The 10,976-nt window shown below is 39.8% G+C and overlaps 1 protein-coding gene across 1 annotated transcript in view; it reads left to right on the forward strand.

Moving 5' to 3' along the window:
• GTDC1 (glycosyltransferase like domain containing 1) overlaps positions 1 to 8,740 on the forward strand; it is a 476,816-nt gene extending 468,076 nt beyond the window's left edge. The window contains exon 15 of the transcript XR_002339027.1: positions 8,722 to 8,740. The gene's annotated coding sequence lies outside the window, so the exon portion shown is untranslated. The remainder of the gene's footprint in view (positions 1 to 8,721) is intronic.

Raw genomic sequence — 10,976 nt, forward strand, 5'->3', positions numbered from 1 at the left:
CTGTTTCAACTCTGGATCACAATCAAAGTTGTTTTATTCCAGACTGACATGGAAGCCTGGACACAACTTTAATGTATCAATGGAAAGAAAAAGATCCTCTAGAATCTTCTCATAAGTCATAGAAAAAGTATAAAAAGCATGAGCAAGTGTAATTTATCACACCAAGCAAGTGGGCATGTAATTACTTGCCAGGGTGCTTTAGTTGAAAGCATCGTTTTCGATTTCTATCCTTAAACAATTTCCCCATGTAGAAGTTTTGGAGACTTTGGCACATTTGTAAATGCCTAGTACTCGTGTTACTTCTGCAGAATCATGTGCACATCATTTCAATGACGTTGAAACCATTTCCAGCTTAGCTAGAGGGGTCTATTAGGGCTTCTACTCTGAATCCTCTGGGTACTGACATTTTCGTTACCCAATAAATATGCTGCCGACAGCACAGGATGAAATGTACTAACAAATAGGGCTTTCATAAATTAAACACCCAAATAACTCACAAAATTAGATATTCATTCTCTTTGGTGTTATAACTATTGCTGGCATACCCTGTGGTCCTCACGTCATGTCCATTTGTGTGTTTATGTAAGGAAAACACTAAATTCATTTAATTTTTATATTTTTAAATTGAATTTGTCCGTGAACTTCAAAACCTGTCTTTATCTCTCTCCTTCTAAGGCCTTTTTCATTTCATTAGCCTGAAAAGCTTTCATTTTTAAAAGTTTGGGTATTTCTGGGGCTTGGATACTAGAAGCTAGGGAGAATGCGTTCTCATGAAGGAATTTTGGTTTCATGAAAACCTTTATTTGAAGTAGGGTAAGCTCCTGAGAGGGTTTCTCACCTTAGCAATTCTAGGCATGACCCAATGTGGTTACAATCCTGATGTCAGAAATGAGCCATCAGGTCTAGAAACCTCCACCATCTGACTGCATCTCCTAGAAAAAAATTTAGGAGAAAGACATTTGTTGGTTCCTTCTTGGCCAATGATGTTCATTATTGGCTCATTATTTGGCCAAATATCTTTTTTTGTTTGTTCATTTGTTTTGTTTTGTTTTATTTTGCTTTTTAGGGCAACTCCTGTGGCATATGGAAGTTCACAGGCCGGGGGGTCTAATCAGAGCTGCAGCTGCTGGCCTATACGACAGCCACAGCAACACAGGATCCGAGCTGCATCTGTAACCTACACCACATCTCACAGCAACACCAGATCCTTAACCCACTGAGCAAGGCCAGGAATTGAACCTGCATCCTCTTGGATACTAACTGGCTTCCTAACCTGCTGAGCCGCAACAGGAATTCTGACTTGGCCAATGATCTTCATTATCTGTAGAACTCTTTATGCCCAAAACATCCTAAGGCTATTTCCTTTGCGGGACCTGTGAACGGGACAATTTCAACTAAAACTTGGCCTTGTAAACAAAGTAACCAACATCTTTTGCTCAGTTGTCAGCTTTTAGATATGCGAATTAATGTGTTGTAGAATTGTTCCGTTCCTTCCAAAAGTCATGCCTTTTGGATCTGGAGAGTAATCTTATGCCAAATAGTATAAATAATTAAGCTGATTTGATGCCAATGAATTCAAGAGAGTTTCCTTGCCCCATCTTTCTCATACCTTTTGAATTTATCTTTCTCCCAGCTTATACCAAGGATTGATTGACTTAACCATTAGCTGGATTTAGCATACTAGCCAGAATAGATCTGCATTCTGTTTCTAAGCTTGCTGTATGACTCACTCTATTTCTAGACTCAGGAAACTAATTAAGTAGCAAGAGATCAGCTCCTGCTGGGCTCTTGATGCATTTGGAATAAAAGTGAATGAAGACGGTGATAATGTCAACTAAGTTGTTAAACATGCAGTATTCTTACATAAACAAATTTTGTGACGCACTTGCTACATATGAGATTGTGTTCTAGAACCTCCAGTAGCAGGCCTTATGATTCTTGCTGTCACTGGTGACTTAGAACCCAGTGGATCCAGAGCACAGGAATTATCTCCCAGAATGCTTAGCGGCAGAAGATTTCCTTTGGAAAAATCTACTGCAGTGAAGGTCTGGGTCATGGTTCTTCAGTCTCAGAGAAGTTCTACCCACTTCAAATGACAGAGCACCCTGCTCAGAGGTGCTTTGGAAGAGACCTCCCGGACAGCTGGACTTCTGGCAAACTACTGGCTTTTGCCTTCTGTATGAGGTGATAAATATGGCAAAGGCATAATAATTGAAAACAACAATGACAAGATTAGACATCAGTGTTCTAACAAAGAAATTAGGATGATCTTACCTGTACTTCCTCAAGTCATATCCTTACTCAAAACATATACAATAAGGTAGATCAATTTTAAACTCAAGATTCAGACATGTCAGTATTGTTTGGAATTCCTTCATTCAAAATCTGAACAAAATTGCCTTTGTTACATAGTCATACAATTGTAGTCTTTTCTTAAAAGCCTATGAAGTTCATTTCTATCATGGAAAAAGAAACGGAGAAATCTGGATCCCTTCTTTGCCTCTTATTATAGGATACAGGAGCCTAGTAAAATACTAATAATATTTTAGTAGGAGAATATGGCACCTTTTATGGCTTAGTTACATTTAGGTGACATCATGGCTCCATATGACAACATGAGTTAAGATGAAATACACTCACTAAAAAAAAATTCCATCATGTCATGGGTAACTTGTGATCTCTAGCTTTGGAGTGTTAAGCCTTGTAGATTATGCCAAGGCCTACGTGAAGTCTGTTATTAATAATAAGAATAAATTCCACCCCCCTCTGTAGGTTGCTCATTCACATCACCAGTCAACAACTCAACACACACTTTAGTAACAGAGAAAGAGAGACCTAGCACATTCTAACAATTTGAATAATTGCTTGGAAACTTGATAATGCGTTAACATTCATTTGCTGAAAAGTGGGCCAAAGGTGGTTAAGTGGTTTCAGCTTAAGATGGGTGTGTGCCTATTTGTATGTATCTGTGGCTGGTGAACCCCTTGGTGAGAGGGCTGTGCCAGTGAAGCTCAGATCAGAGGCCTTTTCTCCATGTGGCCTGTCACCTTTCTCTTTCAAGGGTCACATTTTCATCCCGACCTAAGACTGCTCAATAAGGAGATGAGATTAGAGATCATGCATTGCTTCAATCCATCCCCTTCCTGGAGAAAACAGCTCACAGCACACAATCCACGTGGGTGGTTCTGTAGCATCACCTTGAGGGTCCTGTCTCTGGGCTTGTGCAAATGGACATGTCTAGATATGAAGACACACAGGCGAGAGACACTGTCTAATCGTGTCGTTGCTGGAGATTCATCTGGAGGAAGACCATTATGAAGCAGTGAGTTGTTTGTATCAAAGATAAGTTTAAAGACAGCTGTAGATTTATGGTTTTAAAATCTCTGGATGAGGGGCCTGGATTAGATAAACTTTAAAGTCCTTCCAGCTCTAAGTCCTTCCAGCTCCCTACAGTCTCCAAGTGCATTGATTAACATACATAATGTAAAACAATGTAGTTTTGTAAAGCAAAATTGGCAGGAAGAGAATATTCTCTCAAGAAAAACTACTTTCTGTGAGTCTATCCTTTAAGCTACCAAAAAAAGGTGATCAAGTAGAGCTCAAAAATAATTTCTGGGCTTACACTTAAAATTCTTTTATCTGGAACAGATTATTTCATTCCACAATTAGAAATGAGATCCAAAATGCAAATATTACTGAGAGAGCTAGCACATTGCCTCATATTCACACTAGGGTGTTAACAACTGCTATAAGAGCCATTTTACAGAATAAGTTTCAGAGGGGGAAGCATACCTTATTCAAATATATGAAGATGATTTTACAAATCGTCTCCTATTTTATTCCAGTCCTAATTCTGCCAACCCTTCTGGGTAGTAACAGTTTTAAAGACAGTGCTTCAAAATTTGAAGAGGGGGAAAAACTGGAAACAGCTTAAATGAGAATATAACTCTTAGGCTTTCACCAAATACATTTTTATAGTTTTCCAGTTTGTTATTTTTTCTTGAGAAGGGGTGAAAATTTTGGAATTAAACGTACGATAAAGTACCAAATATATACTGAATATTTAAAGATTTGTAGCTCAATTTCCCCAGGCTATCTTAGTTTGGATCAAATCTCCCTTATACCTGAATTGGTGAGAATGCTATTACTGTCCTCTTGACTGGAAGGAAATTTGTTCAATCAATATTTGGAGATCTATTCCATTTGGAGTTCTGTCTAGTCATGTCAGAAAGTTACTTGAATGGTAATACAACAATTAAGTTGGAGGAAAATTAATCTGAAAGTGAACTAAATTTTGAGATGCCAGAATTTCTGTTTCCAGTTGTCCTTGTTCAAAGAATAAGAGAATCAGCCTCCACATGGGGTCTAGGGATGCAGGTAGGATTTATGAGTTCTGTGTTCTTGATATAAAAGTTAAAAAAATGTTCCAAAGGGACACAATCTTGTTTTGTCCTGGAGGCCCACTTCCACTGCTTTGACTGCCCTTCCTGGTGGGATTATGCATCACACGTCTCCGCTAGGATAGCTGGTGGGACAGACACTTGGACTCCTAAAGTCATTTAATAGGAACCAGCATCAGAGAATTAGGTCTAGGTGTTTTGTGAACATTTTCATCTGCTCCAGCTGAAAAGGATTAGTGATTTGTCCATGTTGCCCAAGAGATGTCAGGCCACTTGAATAGTCATGAGAGCAAGCCCCCCTCACCTGGTTCCCCTGCATCTCCTATTCCTATTTAATGGGGGCAATTGAACCCTTTTTAGCTGTGAAACGAGACTGGCCAAAGCTAGCAGTTTCCCTCTGTGTCCTTCACTGCCACCCTCACTGGCTGCCAGTGTTTTTGGTTCCCCATCCCATCCCTTGACCTTGACCGTAGATGCCTGACAGACCCTCCTCTGGCTAGGGCAGCAGTTACTTTTGGCCTACGTCATGCATTTTAGGTTGTAAGAACTTCTCAGTGAATAAATTTTGTTTATCTTTTGAATGTTAGGTGACCAGACCTCTGCAAAAGTGGTATTCTTTCCCTCCTGTTAACTATAAACTGGAAACCTCATTCATGTGGGTATGGCGTATTCAAAGACCAGGCTTTTGTTCTTAACTTCCCATCTAATCAAAAGAACCTAATGAATTCAAGTTGCCTGTAACATTTTGTGTGTTTCTGAGTTGAAACTGAATTCCCCAACCATCACGTGAACAATAATGAAATTCAGGCAAAGAGGCTCTGTTTTCTTGTTGTTAGAAAAAAAGACTCTAATGTTGAACTCCTGTGTTCTACTCCCTGTCATTTGAAACAACATAAAATTTAGCACTTATCAGGTGTCTTTTAGCACGCAAATTATTTCAAAGACCCTGAAGAATGGCTGAATTGAGTTTGATTGGGAACACAACTTATACATTTATAATAACCCTTGCATTCTCTTATGTTAAAAACTACACAGCACATTCTATAGATTATAGTTTAATTGTGGAGATGATACAATGAAACCGTAAGCATCTCTCATACTTGCATATGAGAGTTTAGGTACAGTAAGCAGAACAGAATTATTCCAGTTGGAATTTGGCCAGTAGCTGGGGATTAAAAACCCTTAGTGTTATGAAAAGTTACATGGGATGTTTAATGACTAGAAATAGCCAGAAGCTGAGATTTATGACATCCCAAAATAGTACCCCTGGTAGGATTAGTCCACTCAGGTCATGCTGGGGCACAGTTTGGGCAATAGTCAAAAAAACCCATTTATTTAATCATAAACATAATTTCTAGCAGCTCTGGGTTGGTGATTTGTATTCAAGCACTACTCATCAACTTTTAGCATCTTTCTTGTATGTAGCATCCCACTGGCACTCAATAAATGTACAGTAATAAGGAAAATATCAGGTAGGCTTGAATGATAATGACCGTAGTTAGTGTAGGAGGACAAGGACCAAAGCTGACTTTATAAGCAGTTGACTGAGATGGCTCCACATGTGATGTGATTTGAAAGGCTATGGAAAGACACAAAATACCACAACTGTTTTGGCTTGCGGGAGCTTGCAAATTTGCAGATGCAATTTTATTCTTTTTTTTTTTTTGGTCTTTTTAGGGCCGCACCCAAGGCATATGGAAGTTCCCAGGCTAGGGGTCCAATCGGAGCTGTAGCTGCCAGCCACAGCCACAGCCACAGCAACTCAGGATCCGTGCCACATCTGTGACCTACAGCACAGCTCATGGCAACGCTGGATTCTTAGCATATTGAGCAAGGCCAGAGATCGAACCTGCATCCTGATGGACACTGTCAGGTTCATTAGCTCTGAGCCACAACAGGAACGCCCCAATTTTATTCTTTTTAATGAATGCTCCGCTCCTATTTCAAAGCAAAGATACTTGAAAAAGTTAACATAAGACTTTGTTGTTATTTAAATCATAGTGTACCATGAGATTTACACATCCTTGTCTAAGAAGTTTGGGTAGAACTGAAGAGTAAAGGAACTTATTCTTTACCCACCCAAAATCTTGGGTGGGTGAACCACCAAGGGAGGAAAAGTAGAAAAGAGTGAGTAGGAGTGAAAGAGGACAGGATTGTTATGGGCTGATTTGTGTTCCATCTCCCTATTCCTCCACCCCCAAATTCACATGTTGAAGATCTCACCCATCACCATTTCAGAATCTGACCAGATTTGGAGAGGGAGCCTTTAAAGAGATAATTAAATCAAAATGGTATTGTTAGGGCAGACCTTAATCCAATCTACTTGGCCTCCTTATAAGAAGAGGGAATGGAAACACAGAGAGACACCTAGTTTGTGCTTGTGCAGAGATAAAACAGAGTGAGGACACAGCAAGAAGGTGCCATTGGCAAGTCAAGGAGGGAGGTCTCAGAAGAAGCCAACCCTGCCATCACCTTGATCTTGGACCTCTAGTTTCCCAGAGCTGTGAGAAAATACATTTCTGTTGTTTAAGCTACCCAGTGTGTGGTATTTTGTTATGGCAACCCTAGCAATAGTAAACATTCACCCTTTTGCAGTAGGAAGGCAGAGGGACTGCTCATTAATCTCTCAGCTTCTTTAAGGCTGAGGCTTTTATTGGAAGTGGTTCTAATCTTTCTTGGATCTTTCCAGCTCCAAGGAAAAACCCTGTGGATCAAGTCTATCACCTCAGGTTGATTTTGTCAGTCATGGTTTAAATTCAAAATGTTATCTGGGCATTCATAATATGCTGGAGGGAAGAGAGGGGCAGAGTGAAAGTTAAGCTGGAAAAGGCTAATCATGGATGTTACCAGTCTGTTATCAAGATGGAGTCAGAGCTGTCATTGTTTGCTGGTAGCCATGGAGGGTTGGCCAACCTTCCACATTAAAAATTAGATGCCTGTATTTTCACTACTTAAAAACCATGGGCAGTTTGCCACAATCATCCTCTGTTGGGCACTTCTGATGTATTAAATGAGTTTTGGTGAGAGCATTTCAAAATAGGCTTTGGGGGCTATAATAACTTTGGCATCGGCAAGCAATGAAGGGCTTCCTGCATTAATATTATTTAATGTAAATGTAAAGTAACTGCAGTTACAGCAAGTCAGAGTAGTCATGTTTAAAACCAGTATTAATTGTTAATAGTAAAATGGCAGCCTTTTAAAAACACCGCTATTGATGTTCTGCTTGTAGAACCAGGGAGTCTGGAGGGCAAGGATAATTTATACATGCCAAATCACTGAGAGAAAATTCCAACTATGTGGAAATGTAAATATTCAGTATTAGAAAGGATAATTAGGGATAAGCTAAATATTTACCTAGTTCCCTTATTTTTAAGTCACAAATAAGACTTCCTGAATAAGTTCAAGTTTTCCTGATAGAAGATGGGCTAGGAGAAAAAGGAGGGTGGGGAGAAAGTGTCTTTCTTTTCCTAACCAAAATCTATCTTACAACTTGTATGAAATCTTGTCCTCTTTAATTTCTGACTTTGAAATTTATTCCACAATTATTTTATTTTACTAAGATGCTGCTAATGAAATTTAGTATGAGTTGCATCAAAATTTCAAAGATATAATGTTGACTAGAAACATAAAAATGAAATTCTAGTGGCAAATTAAGTGACAGTTAAATAGAATGTAAACAAATTATTTAGAGAATATGTGTAGATTAGAAGTGTGTAGACATTCAAATGTTCAAGGACTCCTAAATGTGACATTTTAAAAACTGCTTAAATAAGGAACTGTATTGTGGGAGAACTGTCATATAAAGAGTTTCATGTAAAGCTTTTTCTTTCAGTAGTTATTTCTTTGCTCTTTCCTCTTCCCTTGGTTATTTTCTCATGAAGGTAGTTTGAAGGATATATTATTCTGGAAAAGGAAGTTTCTAAATAAAACAATTCTATTTCTCATGGCCCAGGTAGGAAAATAAAAACCTTCTAGGTATTTCAAACAGAGGCAATTTAATACAGGGAGTTGTTCCATAGATGATGGATATATTTGCAAGTTGATCGTGAAGTGATCTAGAAATTAGAAATAGTAGGAAGCCACCACTACCTCAATGACTAGGAAGGACACAAGGAGAAGTATTGTTTTCACAGCTCAGAGATGAGGACCACCCTTGGAAAACCAGGTGGGAACCCTTCTACTGTAGCTGTGAGCACTGAGAGCAGAATTTCTCCAATGGAGTAGAATCACAGAGAAAGCAGAATCATTGCTAAGGGTAGAAACCAGAGGGAAAAAAAAAAATGTATATATGCTCTGACTCTTCCTCTTTTTCTTCTTCCAGGATTCTGCCAGTGCCTCCCCTTGGCCAAATCTAGCAAACTCCACTTGATGGAAGAGACCAGGACATGCAGCACCCAGAGATACAAAGCAGAGCAGAGGTAGGGTAATTACTGTATCAAAAGCAAACTGTCGAATGACTGAACACACAAAATGGAATTACTTTTGTGAGTTTGTGTTTCTCTTTATCTAGTTTAATTTGGTTCCCTCATGGCCATGGTACCATATAATGGAAATCACTTTGTCATTTTGGACCCTATGACAACTATAGAATTTTTTTTTCTCTTGTTGCAGGAAGGGGTCCTTTCAAGGGCCCAAGAGTGGGTTCTCAGGTAACACTTGGAAATGAATTGTATAAGAAGAGGCATGTGTGACAAATAAGAGACTTTATAGGGAAGGAGTGCCCAGGCAGAGAAGAGCAGGGTAAGGGAACCCAGAAGCCACACTCTGCCACATGGCTCACAGTCTCCTGTTTTATGGGAATGGAATTAGTTTCCTGGTTGTCTCTGGCTAATCATCTTGCTCAGCCCATATTTGGTCTGGCCTAGGGTCCTTCTTGGTGGCACATACCTCTCAGCCAATGTGGATTCCAGTGCCAAGGATCCTGGGAGCTTGGTTTTCTCCTCCCTCCCATTGAACCCTCCCAAATCCTCTTGGTTAGTCTTCAGGTTCCTTATCAGGACCTCCTGCTGTGAGACAACCTACACAAGCAGTTATTGCTGTGCTTGGCCAAGGTGGACAGTTTTGGTCAATCATCCCCTAACACTATGAGATATTAAATAAAATTGGTTTTGGCCTCAGAATTGGGAATTCACCGAAAGCTAATGTGGTAGTTGAGATGTGGGAAGCAGAGGCTGAGGAAACCAAAATGGTACTGGTGACTGACATTTGAGTTTCTGACCCAGACTCTGAATATTCTTCAGAATATCAGCTCCCAACTAGTTACACGACATTTCAACTTTAGCAATTTTGTACTAATGAACTCCTTTATTTCTGCCTTTCTCATTAGGACACTCGATGCTTTCTAGAAATGCGAGTGAAGTTTAATAGAGATAAAGCCATTCCACAGGCACTGCTATGATCAAGAAGCTACAATCAATCTTGTTTTCTTCAAGCATGTCATAAAAAATCCTCTTTCTTCTGATTAGCATTCTTGAACACAGTACAAGCTGATGACTTGCTTGAAGTCATTCACTGTAGGGATACAGCACCTACTGCACGTGATAAAACGACATAAGGCATATGAACTGCTCATTACAATCTAATTAGTTTGGGCTTTTCATTTCATTTTATGTCCTGAATTGAACCTGATTCAATATGATTCTGAGCTGGAGTTCATCATGTCTTCTCCCTGGCAGAGCAAGTTCATGGTGTTTGCTTGCTGGGTTCCATGGTTATAGAAAGGGTTCCTCTTTTCTTTTTTTAAAAAAATATTTATTTATTTATTTATTTTGCTTTTTAGGTCCGCACCCACCGAATAGGAGGTTCCCAGGCTAGGTGTCAAATCAGAGCTAAAGCTGCTGGCCTACACCACAGTCATAGCAATGCAGGATCCCAGCCAAGTCTGTGACCTACACCACAGCTCACAGCAACGCCAGATCCTTAGCCCACTGAGCAAGGCCAGGGATCAAACTTGCAACCTCATGGTTCCTAGTCGGATTAGTTTCCACTGAACCATGATGGGAACTCCTTTTTTTCTTTTTCTTTTTTTTAAGAAAGAAGGCCATTAGTATATTTGACTGAAGGATTTGCTATTATATTTTCTTCTGTGAGATATTTCGATTTGACCTAGCACACCTCACAGTCGTTGATGTATTTCAAGAAGGTTTGGCCACTATAATAAACTGACTTAAGAGATTCATGGGTTCACGTCCTTGTAATTCAATGGAGCAATAGTCCTAAGCCTTGGGGTGCATTCCAAAGGATTTCTAAACAAAAAAGAGAAACCTGGGTTAGTTTTGTTAACAAACTCAATGATATGGGTGGCTTCTATGTTTTTTTTTTTTTCTTTTTGTCCTTTTAGGGCCACACCTGTGGCATGTAGAGGTTCCCAGGCTAGGGGTCTAATCAGAGCTGCAGCTACTGGCCTACGCCATAGCCACGGCAACACCAGATCCAAGCCGCTTCTGCAACCTACACCACAGCTCACGGCAATGCCGGATCCTTAACCCGCTGAGTGAGGCCAGGGATCGAACCCGCAACCTCATGATTCCTAGTCAGATTCATTTCCGCTAATCCACGACAGGAACTCCTGGGAGA

The sequence above is a fragment of the Sus scrofa genome, chromosome 15 (assembly GCF_000003025.6).
Source record: "Sus scrofa isolate TJ Tabasco breed Duroc chromosome 15, Sscrofa11.1, whole genome shotgun sequence".
NCBI lineage: Eukaryota > Metazoa > Chordata > Mammalia > Artiodactyla > Suidae > Sus > Sus scrofa.